The sequence below is a fragment of the Strix aluco genome, chromosome 6 (assembly GCF_031877795.1).
Source record: "Strix aluco isolate bStrAlu1 chromosome 6, bStrAlu1.hap1, whole genome shotgun sequence".
NCBI lineage: Eukaryota > Metazoa > Chordata > Aves > Strigiformes > Strigidae > Strix > Strix aluco.
Window position 1 is genome coordinate 12,332,459 of NC_133936.1, and position 17,699 is coordinate 12,350,157.

The 17,699-nt window shown below is 41.1% G+C and overlaps 1 protein-coding gene across 13 annotated transcripts in view; it reads right to left on the reverse strand.

Annotated features, from left to right (window-relative positions):
• The window catches only part of KALRN (kalirin RhoGEF kinase), a 526,665-nt gene that overhangs the window by 413,163 nt on the left and 95,803 nt on the right, over positions 1–17,699 (reverse strand). The window lies entirely within an intron of this gene.

The window sequence follows — 17,699 nt, forward strand, 5'->3', positions numbered from 1 at the left end:
ATATGTCCTTGCTTCCTATCCAACACAGTTCAAACCCTTCCTGCAGGACCCTGGGGAGGCAGCCGGGTTCCCAGGTAGAGAAAGAGCTGCCCCAGCAGGGCTCAGGCACTGCCCCGCTCCTTGCACTGGGGAACAGGGCTGCTAGGGCAGGAGTAAGGAGATCATACAGACACTTATTTGTGCTTCACATGCTATAAAGAAGCTGCAATTCCCCATCTTCAAAACTTGCAGAAATCATTAAAAGATTATTAAATGCCTGGGGTCCAATGAAAATTGGACTTTCTACTATTCCTATTTTTAGAAATAATAATTGAACCACTATTATTTCTATTCTGTAAGACGGAAGGCTCACAAACTCAGCATTTGGACCAGAGCAGCTCAGGAAAACAAAGCAGCCTGACAGCCATACAAAGCCTGTCGGGGTTCAGCTCTTGAAATCCTGCCCTGTGCTTGAGCTACAGCACCATACTTGGTCCCTTTTGTCTTCCCAAAATAGCAGCTAGCAGGGCTGGAGAAGAATCAATTCCCAAGTAAATCTCATGCAAATTGGAACCACACAAAGGAGGCTATTAAACTGCAATGGACATCAGCAGCACCACTCTCAGACCTGCATGTCATGTTTCAAAAGAGGCTGATACTAATTAAAAATGGGTCTCGATTTATTTATGTTTCTTTCCACTGTGCTTTGTAATTTTAATCACAGAAATACTGGACACTCATGACCCATTCCCTTGTACCGTTTTATTCATAACTAATACATGCAAATAATCTTTATTAAGTTACATAAAAAATAATAATGGAGTTTTACCATCAATATAAAACAACAAATTAGGTTTTGTTTGTAGTTTCAATTTGTCCAATAATGATATTTAAACATATTTTAAATTAAACAGCACAGATGTTAATCAGATAGTAGGTCTGCAGTACTTTTTTAAATCTCACATTTATGTAACACTTTCCATCTCCAAGGGATCCCAGAATCTATTAACAAGTACTTCAGAACAGACATATTTTGTAATATTTTGCCTTCCTGCAACAACTTCTTTCCATGGATTTCAGATCATTTCACAAACACTAATCAAGCCTTCAACACCCTGCAATGTCGCTGCACAGCGAAGGGGGTCGGCTCCACTGAGGGCATGCAGCCCTAAGGACGGGGTGAACGTCAGCAAATCAGTGCAAAAGCTGACTTGGTACCGACCGCCTCAATTCAGCAAAGGTTTCTATTTAATAAAATACTTAATCATATGTTTAAGTGTGCTTTAATGGGTGTAAGCATGGCCTCAAGCATCTTGCTGAATGTGACTGTGTGGCGAACAAAGACCCAGGAGAAATGTGGTGCAGATGAGAGTGTGGTCCCTACTGGCCCGTGAAGGCAGCTCCTCCCTGCCATCTATTTGTCATAACTACTTCAGGTTAGACATGAAATAACCTAGTAAGTTATTTTAGTTGGGTTTTACAAGTGGTGAAAATAACTAAATACCTTCAGACTCATCACCACTTTTTCTGTTTCATAAATCCCCACATTTTTAACAGGTCTTGCAACTCAGCTTTCTTTCCCTGTATACTTTCCAGTTTTCCAACTGACAAATTTTCCAGCTGACATTTTCTAGATGAGACTACATTTTAAATCAAGGATAGCTCTCAAAAATTTTCTGTGCTGAATGTTCTTACTTGAGTAGCACTCTATGTAACGGAGAGGCACCGCTGGGTGAAGGAAGGGGAGAACCTCCCACCCAACTGCTCTCTAACGGAAGCAACAAGTCATTCCCAACCTGACTTTTTGCTGCACTGAGCTAAGTCTACGGAGCACACCAATCTATGTACACAGCTTTGGCAGCTTGCCATGGCAACCTCTCTTTTAGGCATGAGGAAGAACTGACTAAATGCAATTTCATGTCTTAAAACTTCCTGCATCTGTAATAATGATTTTGTTTAAAAGAAGGTGATTTGAGGATCATGGAAAAAAACATGTATATAGAGAAAAAGATTTTCACATAAACTGTTCGTTACAACACCAGAATGTTTCCAAGCGCCTGAAAATCATACTGATTTGTGGACAACACAGTAGCTGTTGAATTTTTTTCTGAGGCACTAACGTAACACTGGACTTTTTCCCCATCATGTTGCAGAGGACACAGAGGATTCTGCCTAAGGCTTCAGCTGGAACACACTTTTTTTTTCCTGTATTAGCAGTAAAGGATCATATTAAGAGGTCTAGAAGATTGTAGTAGACTGAAAAATTATTATCTTTGTCTTTTAAGAAAATGAGAGCAGGGCCTGGGAAGAAATGTCCAATAAAGTCTATAAATGTCCATCCAGTGCTAAGTCGAGGACCATAAAACCTTCCTCCTTCTCTCTAAGCTCTGTACTGACAACAAACCATCTTACGAAGTATAATGATTATTTCAGCCTAAGTTTTTCTTTTCTTTATTTTTTCTTAACAGAAGATGGAAGTCTGTGGTTAATTCTTCACCTGCAACCAGGCTTAAATGAATTCAGAAGAGGAACAATGATATTCTGTATTTTTACCACCTATTATTAAGTGATGGTTTCCAGTTTCGTTTAAATGCCAGTTATCAGGATTCAATTTACCCCCTCCGAATGGGATGTCTGGTATCATTCTGAGAATAATAACTGCAATATATTATGTTAATTGAGCACTAATAAGCTTCACAGTGCTTTTGCTTCCAAATAGGAATGGAAATGTCATTTTTTAAATAGAGTGCATTAAGCACCTGTCTATACCTGCACCACCTAATTTCTGAATCTGAGAATATGAGGCAGCAGCACAGATTTGCTGGGCGTTACAGAGAACATAAGGAAAACCCAAAAGATCTAACTTCTATTAACACACTCTTCTTTAAAGCCCAGGCCCCATTTGTGAAACTAGGAAATCCCACATGAAGGGTGCATTTCATCGAGATGGCCTCCCCTGTCAGCAGCCTCCAATGAACTTTAAATAATGAACTTTAAGGCTGGTGTCCCACGTATCATCAATCTTAAAGACGAGGAGTCTCCAGCAGTGAATTTCTCTTCTGTTTAACTCTCAATAGAACTGTATTTCATGCAATTAATGTCAGATGCTGCTTGTGCATTTTGATCATTTCATTTACTTACAGCACAAGAAATTATCATGACCACAAATCCAAGGCATCTTTTGCACTCACTAAAACTTGGCAGTAAGCCTGCAAGGTTATGCAGGCCTTGAGAAGACTCTCAGGGATAAAAAAAGGATTATACTACTTACCGTAATTAATATTTTGTTATTAGACAGACTAGGACAATGACCTTTAAAGATGAGCAAGAAGAATTCCCTCCTGTGTCTAAAAGAGACAAATATATGCAATTACATGCATTTGTATCAGTATAGATTCTGAGTGTAAGACATCACGGTGACCTTATAGTTCTCATTTTGGCATGACAAAAGTAAATAGGAAAGTTTTAACGCTTCTTGCACCAGAACTTCCCCCACCCCCAAAACAAAAAATCTTGATTATTTACACTGTTTTAATAAAGGCAATGATACCTGGAGAGAACTTCTTACGCCTTCTACCACTGACTGTACTTCTCAGTACCAAGCAGACAACCTGGGGGAGGCATGGTCCTGTTGCGCGCGACGGACTCCCAGCTGCAGGGCCATCAGGGGCACAGCTGCTGGAGGTCTGGGGGGCTGGAAGCCCCAAGCCTCCCACCACATCTCCCTGGGTACCCATCCTGCTGCCTCACCAGCTGGTGAGGATGAGCAGAGCTGTACCACAGGGCTCCACATGATCAGCCCCTTTCAAATTTGAATTTTCCATCTACAGTGATCTTTTATTGGCGTGAGGCCAGTTTCCAGCAGCACACAGACGCTCTTCTGCTACTGCTCATCCATGCAGAGCATTTTCCAAAACCTGCCTTCTTCCTTTCTCCACCATCATTAGGCCTATGTACAGCTCTTCTACAAAATGCTGCTCCTCTGCTATGGCACTAGTATCTTAAAGTGTCACCAGAAAGCTGGCTGAGCATGACTTCCCCAGCCAGCACTCGCCCTGCTTGTCCACAGTGAAACTACACTTTTCCAGGTGTTTTCTTACCACATCACTTGAGAAAGCTTCCCAGAAGTCTCCTGTCCTAACAGCAGATATTAAGTAAACTAGCCCACAGTTTTCCAGTTCATGTCTTAGCCATTTAAAAATAATAAAAAATATGTTGTCTGGTACTTCACAGTCCTCAGAAACCTTTCTGAGGAAAAAGCACTTTCAAACAGGTCCCTTCATGGTTCACCAACACCTTGCACATTCATGCCAAATGATGAAAGCGGGTTTCCTTTCAAGACCTGGCCGACATTATTTTAAAAGATAAAGGTAAAATCTCACTAAACCAGTAATACAACTTTTAGAAAAGTGGAAGCATTTCATCTTTCCCCATGGAGACCCTAGGCCAAAACCTCTGCTGATACAAACTGGCTCACCTGTATTAATTTAAGAGCTCTTATCACAGTGATACTGTCAAAAAAGGTCTTATTTTTTTCCTTTCTTGTTCTTCCTCTTATCTTTTTAAGATATCAGTATGTTATTTTAAAGAAAATATGTTACATTAACACCAAAGCTCCGGCAGAAGCCACAAACCCAGAAGTTTCAGATACATGATAAATCCAAACCTCTCCCCAAGTGTCCCAGACGAACGGGCATCCTCCCACGTGAACTTGCACGCTGAAGCACCACAGGCCCCAAACCACACATACAAAAGCCCTTGCAGCCTACTGTGGATCCCTCCCTGGTGGCCCAATCTTTCCCTCACACAAGTTTCACAAAGTCCACCTACACTGACTTGTTTTGAAACTATTTCAGATGTACATTAAGACAAAAGTCTAAAGGATTGGACCTGACACATTCACATAAGACACTGACACCCTTAACAAAATACCATCAGCTCTGTGGGCAAGATGCCCAGTAGAAGGGTTGGATGCTTTACAGTGAAATTTCTAATATTTGTTGAAGTCTATAAGGACTTTGGTTAGTGGTCTTTTTCAGTTGCCTGATAACACAATTTTATAGGACTCTAATTAAAACTGTGTACCAGTCCTTGATGCAAATTTAGCACACTCACTCCTAGTGACAGGCATGCTGTCAGCTCATACCTAGCATCCTGCAATTAGGCTAAAGTCTCCTTCCTCCATCACTGATACAAATACTATAGAAAGCCTACCAGCAGTGAGATCTAAGACACCATGCTTTCCACTCCACTCTTACAGGACCTACTGCCATTCACTTGCAGATCAGAAATTTCAACAGTGGGTTTTATGCATCTAACACTCCTGCATAGGATTTCCAGGATAGAAAACTACCAGGATGTGTTCTGGACATGACAAATTTGCCACTCACATGCAGCATAACTGGGCAACACATGACGAGCAGGTCCACCCCACACTCCCTGCAAGGGTCAGACCCAGCCACATCTGAAGTATGACAGCTCTAGTCCTGCTTCAGCAATAGTTTTATCTTGTTTCAAGTCAAAGGGGCAAGTAGGACACCGATGAACCCACAAGCATCAAAGGATGCTCGTTAACTTCACACTGAAGTTAAGAACATAAAAGCTTTGCTGAACTAAGTCTGTAATGATCAGCCCAATCTAAATAGGGAAACTGCACACCTCATGCAAGGGGGAAGCTGGTGTTAACTAGGAAGAAAAGTGTATGAAAAATCTTCTCAAAATCCTCCCTTGCTCCAGTAAAGCCATGCTCATACAACATTTGAGCAAAGCCAGGCTGTTTTCTGCTGAGCTGGGACTGTATGGTAGCATCTCGTTTGCAGGAATACACATTCTTTCTCTAATGCATAAATGTAACTGCTCGTTCATTGTCAAAGGTATACTGGGCACTGGCAATGATGCATCTTCTTTTACACATAATACCCAATTGTTAACACCTCTTATCTTGTAGTCAGATATTAAAGATACAAGCTGGCACAAAAATAACCTAATTTATTATATACCACACTCATTTAGAAATCACCACTGATTTTTAAAAACCGCAGGGGGAAGTAATTAGATTTAGTAGGTAGCAAAGCTTCTAACTGATGGTGTAGAGTCCCTTTTTTCAACACTCCCTATACAGAAAGTTGCAGAAAAATTAAATAGGAAAACTTTTCCTTCTCACCAGGCACAAAAATAAATAAAACAAAATCAACATTTCACCAAATGCATGAAATTAAATACGTGCTTGCTGGCATGTGCTGTGAGGGTGTCACTCAGGAGAGCATTTAAACGCATATGCTTGTATTTAATGAGTTATATAAGACTTTGGAGTAGGTTTAACATCAAGCATGTGTGCCTGTGTTTTGCTGCACAGGGGAGATGTGGTAAACCAAGGTCTCAGGAGCTGAAGCTCCCTGGGGGTACAGGGCTCGGCAGTGAGGAAAGCTGAGCGTGCCTTCCCCCTGCAGAGCTGCTCGGCATTTTTCATGGCTGATCCCCCGTGTTTCATAGGAAACACGCACATTATTGCACTTCAGCTGTGCTTGCCAAAAACAGTCTGCTGCGGCCATGTGGTGGTTCTCCCTCTACAAGGAAGAACAGCTGATACCTCATTGTCTCACAATAACTCTTACCCCTTTAAATCAAGTTGACTAAAATACATAAATCTCCCTTTTTTTTCATGCCTGTGGACAGGTTAGCAGATGTTTTCAACATCCAGGCTGAAACCATAAACGATGAGACAAACTTGGACCTCCGGAGGTTCCTGTGTGGCTTGATGCGGCAGAGGAGCTGTCGTCGCCCATGCCTGCACTGCTGCCCCAACGCAGGCAACTGAGCCACTCAACTGCAGTTGGGAGAAGGAGGAGGAGGAGGAGGAGGATGTCTGCACCCCAGAGAGGTGATGTGCCACAAAGGTCAACCCCTCCAACTCCCCTGCACCCATTCCTGACTTCTGGGCTGTCTCCTTGGATGTCTGTCATTACATAGGGAGAGCAAAATTGTGACCTCAGTTCCAGCTTTGAAATTAACTGGAAAATTATTTATTTTTTTAAGAGGATGATCCATGTAAGTAAAAGGACTAAATGCCTGAGTGATTATTTCAGTCTTCTGTCTAGTCAGCTTCTACTGCATGATCTCAGCATAAAGTAAAAACTTTACACTGGATGGATCCCTCCAAGTGAACCTCCTGTTCCAGGTGATGCTTTTTATTCAGGTGTACAGAGTTATTATTCACAGACCAGTTGCAGTTGGAGGTCCAGACAGAAATCAGGAGCCAGCATGCACATTACTGTGCAAACACACAGTAAAAGCCTGAAAAAGATCTTTCAACTGTAAATACACACAGCTAGAGAAAGGCATGACTGGAGGGGGCCTGCAGCAGTGATGCCAACTGCCTGCTGCTCCGAGATGGTGGGGGCACAGGAGGACCAAGTCATCCGCCTCCTGCCTCCAGATGGAAACATCTCCCTCTCCCCTCTTCATTTCTCCATGTCAGTTATTTTTCCCAGTGAATTTTGTCCTACTAAAAGTTGTTTGATCTGGATGCCTAGAAGCCCCCGAACGGGCACCAGAGAGATGGTCCTTGCTACCCGCAGCAGGGGACCAGCAGGACCATCTTTGCAGCTATTATTTACAGACTGGTGATGAAGTAGGGAGACGGTTTTCTGCTCATTAAGAGGCAGAGGGAGTGGGACCACCACTGCACCCCTTCCATGCATGCACAGCACTGGGCAGCTACTGAATGAGACAATGCTCCCTCATTAGGGAGAGGGGGAACAAACGCGTCTGTCATCCTTCTGTTACTATTTCCAAATGAACTCAATTAAGTTAATTAATTTTTTCAGTGCAACAAAAATGGCAAGGAAGAGGCTGAAACACTAAATGAGAATAAAAATAAAACATTGCTCCTCCTTCTCCAACCCAGATCTCAAGATTGTTTGCTTTCAAATTAAAATAATTTTCAAAACATTAACTTACTTGAGGAAAATCACTAAGTGTTTTTCTCTGTGGCTGCTTAATTTGAAAAGTCACACCCACTCCTCTCTGCAACCAAGTACGATTAATGCAAAGCAACATACTTTCCTAAAAGAGGAATTGCTGTCGCACTTCCATAATCTCAATTATGGGTACTTCAGAAAATACAATGAGCTTACATTCAATCACTATAAAAATTTAAAGGAAAGGTTATATAACATGCTTTGGATATATGAGGATAGAGGCATATAATTTTCATTGGGACTAAACCTTTTGAGGGAATCTGCTAGGTAATTCACATATAAAAACACAGTTTCATAATTGACTATTTCTGGTTTGTTTCCTGATGGAGTTTTTAAAATCAAATAGGATGCTAATTCATCAACAGATTTGTGCTTGTGCCTATATGTTTTGCCTACCACACAGATCTAGAAGGTGGAGAAAAAAGAAAAGCTTTCCATTTTTTTAATCTGCCATATATTGGAGTTAGAAAATAAAAAGGCAGACAAACAGTAATAAGGCAGATATATGATAAATCTTTAAATATGATTCATTTACATTATTCCCACTTCATTGCTGCTTTATCCTTTTTTATGTTAATGATCTGATGATTGCACTCAGAAAAAACAAACAAACTAAATTTTTTTTCCTTTTGAAGAAATGACAGTATGAGTGACCTTCAGTGCATGGAAAATATGTTCTCTAGAAAAAATTGCAATCGTCTTTTATTGATGCATTAAAAACAGTCATGACAACAGGAAAGGATGCCTTCTGTTTGTAAACTGGTTTTAGTTCTGTTACTAACAAAATCATGGATGCATCTGAAACTTGTACATGAAGTTCAAATGCAAACATACTCAAGAAGTTTTAGCCAAGAAGCACATATATTACACACGCAGTGACAACACAAGATCCCTTTCCAGATGAAGGGTTCACCGTGCCATGCTCTGTATGAAACCCAGGCTGAAGAGGTATTCAATGCTTCAAGAAACCTTTCAAGCTGGTCAGAAGTTGCATAAGATTTCATCTCTTAATGCAGAAACTGAGTGACCTCAACTAGACAGAAGGCCTCACTTCCACCTCCTAACAAAGCTTTAAGCAACCACTACAAAAATATCTCTACTCTGTTGTGCATGTTCACAGTAAACATCCTCATCATCTTTGATACTAATTTAATCTTGTGCTTTGCTCCCTCTAAGATCAAACCACCTAGGAACCTAATACTCTTGTTGAGACATAGTTAACTGGAATTATCCTCCATCTGGCTGCAATACAGTCAGATGCAGTAAGAGTGAAGATGGCTTTTATCTTTTTGTCCCAGGTCTCTCGTAACGGTCACTGAATGAGTTCTCATAAGACTCCTACAATGCAGTTAAAACAGCATTGCTGCATTGTTTCAGATTTAGAAAAAGGTGTGTTAAAAACCCTTACCGTTTAGAAGTGGCTTCTATTTTGATGCTTAGAAGCTCAGAATTGCCTCTGGAGACTCCAGTGAAATCACCTAAGTTGCTGACTGAAGTACTCAGATCAGATGCCTAAAACTGGGATGTGAGTATTCCCTGTTGGAGATCAAGTTTCAAAGGCACTGCCTAGCATTGTAGAAGTTTATCCAGGTGACACCATCAAATAAATCAGGAAAAGCAGACAGTGTTTACATGGGCACATCTAAACTATGGTGTCTGGGAAATTTTCCCAGCTCCTACTCTGGATGTGTACTCTGGCTACATCCCAATTTAATGTCAGGGCAAGTGCTAAGTCCCAATGTCTCCTCTCCAGGTCCTGTTTTCAACCTGAGGAAAACCTTGGTAACTCAGGAAACCCAAGTTATGCTCTAACACACTGAATGACCAGGACTGCAGCAGAGCCCTGCTTGCTTTGGTGCCAATTAAATCATTTGGGACTCGAGACTCCGAGAAAGTTGAAAAAACTCAGCACCCAGGAAACTTATAAAGGTCTTTAATGACCCAACCACCTCTGCTCTGTCATTTTGCAATTTTATCCTCTAGAATGCACATTATTATTATTATTTTTTATTTAATACCTGTCACCCTTACTTAAGGATCAAACTTTTGGGGTCTGGTGAAGGCTGCAGCTGCTTCTCTTTACACACAGAAGCTCCCAAGCAATCTCAGCAAGTGACCTTGCCCTCTGCCAGGAACAGCCCGGCAGCCGAGGCCAGCTCTGGTTCTCAGACACTTTTGTTTCTAGTGTCAACGGGGGATGAGACCGGTGCCAAAGTGCCTGACTCATGGAGGAAATGGTCCATAACAAGTCCCTAACACTGCCCATTACAAGGTCAGCCATTTGCCTCACCATTCAATACTTTCCTGGCAATTAATGCCCCCATCCATAGCATCATCTGGTAATAAGCAAAGCATCCTGCTAGTAGCTCTTTCATTCTGCCTACCTACAGCCTGATACTCACTCACAAAAGCTTTCCTGTATGTAAGCTTAATGGATAAAGCAATCAATACAAACAAAATCAGATGCTGTCCAACTTTTTTCCTTCACTAAGTAGAATCTTAGGTTTTTGTCTGAGCTGCTTCCTAGGTCCAGACTAACTAAAGACAATATGGATATTTACAATCCACCACAACACTTCTAATGAAATTATAACATGTGTGTAATTTCCTCAACTCAGTTTATTGCCTGGCAAAAAGAATCTCATTGGTGAAAACCAATGTGGTGCTACAGTGCTGCAGACCATCAGAGGAACACAGGACAGCCTTTAAAAACAATATTTCAGATGTCAGATCTCACTTTATACCAAACCTGCGAAGCACAGATCAAGAATTCAGAGTTCTAGCAAAACTGCCTTTCAGTATCTGTTGAGAAAGAGATGAAGCCAAACAGCTACATGCACTTGCTTTCTATCAAGGTTCTCATTCAACTGTCATGCCACCCATAAAAATAGAAAAGGAGCTGAAAGCCAGGCTTCTCTTGGAGGTTCTGGGTTGTTTTGATCTACCTGTTGCAGAGAAGTATGGTATGTTCCCAGTTATTCATGTTTTAATGTACTGTCTCTCATGCTGTATTTCACCGCAAACACATTCCCCACAAAGGAAAAACAGTAAAAAGATGAGGTGAGCTAAATAAACTCAGGAATATCAGGTTCTCAAACACCTGTAAGAGCACCACCACAACAGTGTGTGACCAAGGACTGCTTTTTTTCATATTCCTCTGTAAGCACCCAGGATGTCATTGAAATCTGGGACAAATGATAATAAACCATTTCATATTTTTTCACTCAAAAGATTCTTACTCTAGAGTTTTCAGCCTGCTTCACCATGCAACATACATCAACGTTACAATCACCAGGGGATGCTGAGAAGTTCAATTTTCCGTCTCTTGCAAAATCATGAACATGTACAGAATCCTGCACCGAGGACAAACCTGGGGGACACCTCACAGCCAGAGGGACCCAGGACTCAGCTTCCCTCTGCTCCCCACTACGTTGCTGCACCTCTGTATGCTCTTTGGCAAGCTCTTTCACCCCTGTATGTCTGTCTGTACCCTGTTTGGTGCCTCTGTTCCATCTGGAAGATTTTCAAGGCAGAAACCACTTATGCCAGAATGGTGCTGCACTCTCAATACCAAAAATGACCAAGAGATGTTTGCCAGTTATGATACACAGTTCTCTGTATCTTAAAGCTTTTTCTCTCTAGGATTTAGTCACCGATTACAAATTACGTGCTGAACAGGCCTGAAAAACTTAGCAGAAAATCTGCTACTGCAATGGGCGATTACTCCAACACCAACATTATATCCCCAGCACAAACATGCGAGCCCGGCAGGGCAACCAAGGAGGCAGGAGCTGCGTTTTGTGGAAAGCGTGGGAGTTATAATCTTACTGATTTATGGGACACTAACTGCTTTGCGAGGCTGTAATGACTTCCCACAGAGGTCATCAGAGACACTGTTTATCAGTCTGCTTTGAGCAAATCCCATTAATAAATAGGTGGTTGCAATGTTTATTAAGAAAACCATGAGCCACATGACAGAGCCATAACATTACAATTTCAGTTCTACTGGATGGCCTATGAATCCGAGAAATGTGATGAAGCAGGTATTCCCAAGAGAAGAATATTAATTAAATAAAATAGAGAGTGATATGCACAGATAGATTTGCACAGTTTGTGTGCTCTGCACTACTTGAATTACTTCCATGTGACCACACTTTATACTTACCTTTCCACACATTGATCTTTGAGCCAAGATTTTATCTCCTTATCTTCTCTCTGTCCATCTTGCACATAAGAAAGATTTATAGCATGTTACACAGGGTGAACCTGTGAAAAAGCAGTTACCATGGCAACCCAGTATTTCTTTTCTGTATAAACCTGAAGTACTGAAGCAGAGGAAGGCCAGAACTCCACATCTACTTCAAAGTTGCTCTATTAGTTGCATCTATTACGATGTTTTAAAGCAATCAAAATATTTTACTTCCATCAAGCAAACATATTAAGTATGTCTTTTAAAACCCTTCAAGAAAACACAGTCCTCATGGTCAGTCACTGCAAAGTACCACTACAGATGTAGCTTGCCACACATAGAACATGTTATCACAAAAGAAGTATCTCAAGAGATGCCCTGACCATGCACACCTGTGAAGAAACACAGGAAAATGCAGTAGGTCACTGCACACCCCCACAGGAATTCAGTATTACAGGTCCATTTTGCAATATTAAGATACTTCATGGTCAGACTCCTACATGTTCCTCTACTGGATCACAAACCTTGACCCACAAAGATGAATCATAGTTGCATTTTCTAAGGTATAAAAGCAGACGTTCCATTTCAGTGAACGAGCACTATGCCTTTGCCCTGCCATTTATCACAGACTACTTTAAGTTCACGTACATAGGCTCCACTGCCCCAAAGTTTATTATTTCCCAGCAAATTGTGTCTTAATTCAGCGCACCCTCCCATTTGCACTGACATCAGGCAGCTTTACTGCAGAAGATACCAGCAAATACTTTGGGGTCAGGCTGTTTGACACAAACCCTCAAGCCCCTTCATGCCTCTTCAGTTAGCCATGGGCTACACACAGGGAGAGGGTGAGCAGACCTGGGGTCCTGTCTGCACCATAGAGCAGAGACTCTCTGTAAGCAAAACTTTTCTGCTTAAGGTGGGCAGGATCTGTGGCCCACACACTGCACAGAGCCCAACAGGTCCAACACAAATAAACAGATGTGCACCAAGGTGGCCTAAACATCTGCTAGGACCATTTGTCCAGACCTTTTGATATAAAGCGTTTCTTGAGAGAAAAAAAAAAAAAAATCCAGGTGGAAAAAAGAATATATTTCCAGGGACAACCAGATAAATGGTAGATCTACAAATAGTGAAATAGTAACCTCTTTTTTTTCTCCCTTTCATTCATATGGGAAATACTGGCGTAAATAGTTTTGTCTACATGAAACACCTTGGAGCATGGAGGCTGAAATTTATAATTTTGACCAGAGAACTTACAAGCTCAGTGTTCTTTAGCAACATGACCCTGGCAACTCCATGAAGCATTACCATACAGCAGCAACGTTGTGCCAACTGACCATCTCAGCACATCGACTAGGACAGGCCTGAACAGACATCCCAACTGCTTCATATCCTGATACTGCTTTTTTTTTTCCCTAATGCAGTGTATTTTCCACACAGTCAAAGCCCTTGTCAATGGCCATCACTGCTCAGCACCCACATCCTCACATCCATTCCCATTGTGGGGCACCAGACCAGCTCCTGTGCATGCTGCACTTGTCCTGAACTCCCTTTCCAAGTGAAAACACTAAGTCTTTTTTTATTATTAGTAAGGGCTGAATTTCCTGTGGTGCTGGTAGCATGGAAACACAATCTCTGTTTCACAATATTAAAAACACATTTTTCCAGTCAGAAGGGGGTAGAAAGAGGGAGAGAGGTGGTGGGATACACATGCATCCCACTGAAGACAGATGAACCTCAGAAAGTCACAGATAAATATGGGGGCGCTTGCCACCTTAGGGAAAAAAAAAAAATCACAGTGCTTTTTTGGGGCTGTGATATAAATTGGATGGATATAACAAATACTTGGTTTGCTATGTAAACTGTGAGGTGACCGGCTGGTTTTTCACCTGCTGAAGTGCTCCTGCTGTGATGTTCTACAGCATTTTGTGTATAGATGGGAACCAAAGCTCAGGCACTTTCTTCTCCAGTTATTGAGGGAGTCTAATAGTGTTCCCAGTGAACCTGGCAGAAGTATGGTGTTATTAAGCGGAGGCCCACTGCTGATCTCACTAAGACTGGTATCAGAGCGGAGTCATTCCTTTTTACTGCAGAACTCCATTTTAATTTTATTTAGGGAGGCAGCATGATCTCATAGGCAAGGCATCAGGAGATCTGGGTTGTGTTCCCCGCCATGCCATGTGATCACAGGCAAAACATGCAAGTCCTCAGTGTTTTCTTTTTTTTTTTTTTAATCATCTGCCACATGCTGGAAATGATCATTATTTACTGCCACAGAGAGCTCTGAGATCAATGAATGATAAATCCTAAAGAAATGCTGTTACCAATCAAGTGTGCGATTTTCATATGATTAGAATGATATAAATCAGGACTAACCCCAGTGTCACCGATGTAATGCAAAATCAAGCCTCGAAGTGATCTGAATTGGTGGTAAAGTTCCTGGGAACAACATATGACCCAGTGAAAGCACAGTTAGTACTCTGCACACAAATGATGTAATGGTGTAATAGGTTCTGACGTGGAAGACAAAGTGCCATAGAACAAAAAAAAATAGTTCATCTTATTTTGCTCATATTGTGTCAATTTCCCTTTCCTTTTATGACTGCATTCTCTTGCAGACATATTCTACCTCTTTCTGTTCCTGCTAAGCTTTGTCTTGGTCTTATGGCCTCCTCCCTTCCTCCCCTTTCTAAATTCATGCTGTGCATAAAATTGTCTCACTCATTTAAAGATTTACTCTTTTTGGCCCAGTGCTCTGCTACATTGTAGGCCACTGGTCCTAAAGCAGGGAGATTTAGCATGTGTTTCATAAAATATTTCAACTCTTAGTTCATGTTTTTTTTCTTTTCCATTTCTTTTATTTTTCCTTTTTATGGAATTTCATCAACACCACAGGATTGGTACCTGGGCTCTAAAAACAGCTGATTCAACAACATGCTACCCCATCATGCTCAAGACAGTACATACAAAGGATAATTCTCTGTCAGGTTTGTTCCTCATTAGTCTGAATTCTATAAGAAAATCAGAAATTGAATAAGCATTGTTGGCTGTACCTTGAGTCTAACTTAACCCTCAGAGTAGCATTGCTATATCTATTAATAACAAAACTTCCAGCAACATATCACACTGGTGCTCTGAACACTTATAAAGATGAAAGAAAACAGAAACATTTCTGTATTGGACATTTACAGATCTTGGACATTTAAGCCAAGTCTATCACAAGAAATGCCTATTGCAACAAATAAACCTCATAACTCCAGGGGGAATCAGTTTTTTAAAAGAAAGAAGCCAATATTGTTCATAAGACAGGAAATAAGGTAATATGAGGTGTATCTCTGGGCCTCTAGTCACTGGTAGGTACCCACTCTTCCTCCAGGACATGAGAAACTTGAAATGGAGGGAATATTAGGTAAAAGAGATTATGGCAACTTCGACTAGTTATGATTCTTAAACACCTCAAGCCACGCTGACTGTTGCAAACATGTTGGAAATTGTTATTATTAGGATTACAGCTATGATGGGGGAACTCCAGCTGCAGTTCTTCCATTAAATGCAAAAGGCTTTCTGAAAGCACAGTTTTCTGTTAAAACTTGATGGTAAGGTAGATACTACAATACCTGCAAGTTAGCTATTCTGTATTTCCCTTTAACATCTGTAGAGCTTTGTAGGATCAAAGACAGCTCTTCCTGTCTTTCTGTAGAGGGAAAGATAATTGAGAGCTACAGAACAGACACATCTTCCATCGGCCATAACCTCCGACAGGACGGTGGGACATGATCTCTGCAAGAGAACTGCCAGATCTACAGCAGGATTTATCACAAGCTCTACAAACCAGACCAGTGTCAAATGCATTAATAGATCCAACTTAGAGAAAAAAACAGGTCTTCAGCTCTCAGGTGTGTATCTCAGGGCCACCAGCCTAAACATAGGAGAGATTGAAATACCATTTTAGAGAAAAGGGGTTTAAAATCCTCCTGGTTTTCTATTTTGGGTAGCAAGTTGATTTGCCCAGATAGAAGAAATGAGCTCCTAGAAGGCTCTGCTTATATAGGCAGGTAGCACTAGTGACAATGAATATAAAAAACTTTAAAATATTGCAGGTGAAGTGGTTCTGCTTGATTTTGAAAAATAATCAAAAGCATTTCCAGCTTGCCATTGCCAAGTCAAATTTGGCCTATATCAAAAAATCAAACTTAATAAAACCAGAAAGCGTAGGTACGTTCTCATAACCAAAAATGATTGAGCTGTTACAGCTCAGCAATTTACTGCCCATCCACTGAGTTGCAATAACTATGTGTGCACTTTAAGCACACTTCAGTACTGAAATAAAATAAATTTGCTGAAAATGTGCTTCAGGGGATATCTGCAGCTGTTTCCCAGAGGTTTAAACCCACCACGTTAGTGACAGGAGTAAGCCAAGAGCAAACAGTAGATTAGCATGTTTTGCCCGATAAACTAGAATTTGTTAAGCCACAGCTATTTCACTGCTTCCAACCATGCAAATTCACAATTACTCCACTAGCTGAAAGAGTAGGTGCTCACAGTGACACCAGCTCAAATTAAAACTGCTGCTGATTCAGAAAGAGACAGTCAAGATTGACAGTCATAGATAGACCAAAAGCTTTTGAGATAGCTGCCCTACGGGATATGTAGCATAATCAGACATTGAGGCCAGTAGAATTATAGGATCATGTCAATCATGGTTCTTTAGGTTTCTTTTAAACACATATATCTGAAAATTTGAAAACAAAACATGTTTCTGCATATATTTTTAGAAATGAATAGTCCACTTTGTGAGGTTTCTTAATGCTCCTGTATGCAAATCTACATGTTAATCATTTCTGAATCACTCCCTGGAATACTATACATATGATAAATATTTAATTCCTTGCACTGACATTACAGGTTGAACACTTTTATATTCCTACCACATTACTAAAGCCACAAACAGTGGGGAACGGACTGAAATAATCAATTATATCTGATCATTCTTGGCCACAGTCACTGCAAGGATAAATCTGCCAAAGGAAAGGAAAACGTGACAATGCAAAAAGGTGACAAAGAGCTTGAGAAACTTGTTCATTTGGCATTATGTGACAGTGGCAATATGTGCCACCTCCTGTCTACATGGAGAAAGAGCTTTCAGCAGACTCTAGAAAACTTTTCTGTGGTCTCAAAAAATGTAAGTGGAGAAGCATGGACACTGGAAGAGACATCCATTTTTTTCAACACCAATAACCTTAAGGAAAATAATTAAGCGATGGGCATTTGCCTAATTATCACTGGGCATTTGAAGCATAATTATGACCTTTTTCAGTGAATTCACAGGGATAAAGTCAGGAGCAAGTGAGAGAAGCCCACCGCACAGGCAGAGATGAGAGACCTGAGGACAGGTGGGTTTCTCTTCCAGCAAACATCCAGGAGGTCTGAGAGCAAAGCTCTCCTCCTCCTGCTGTGCAGAGATCCTGTCCCTAGGAGGGAAGTGTTTGCAGAAACGGGAACTCTGCACAAATCCCCTCCCTCCCAGCCCTGCCATCACACACTGATTGTCT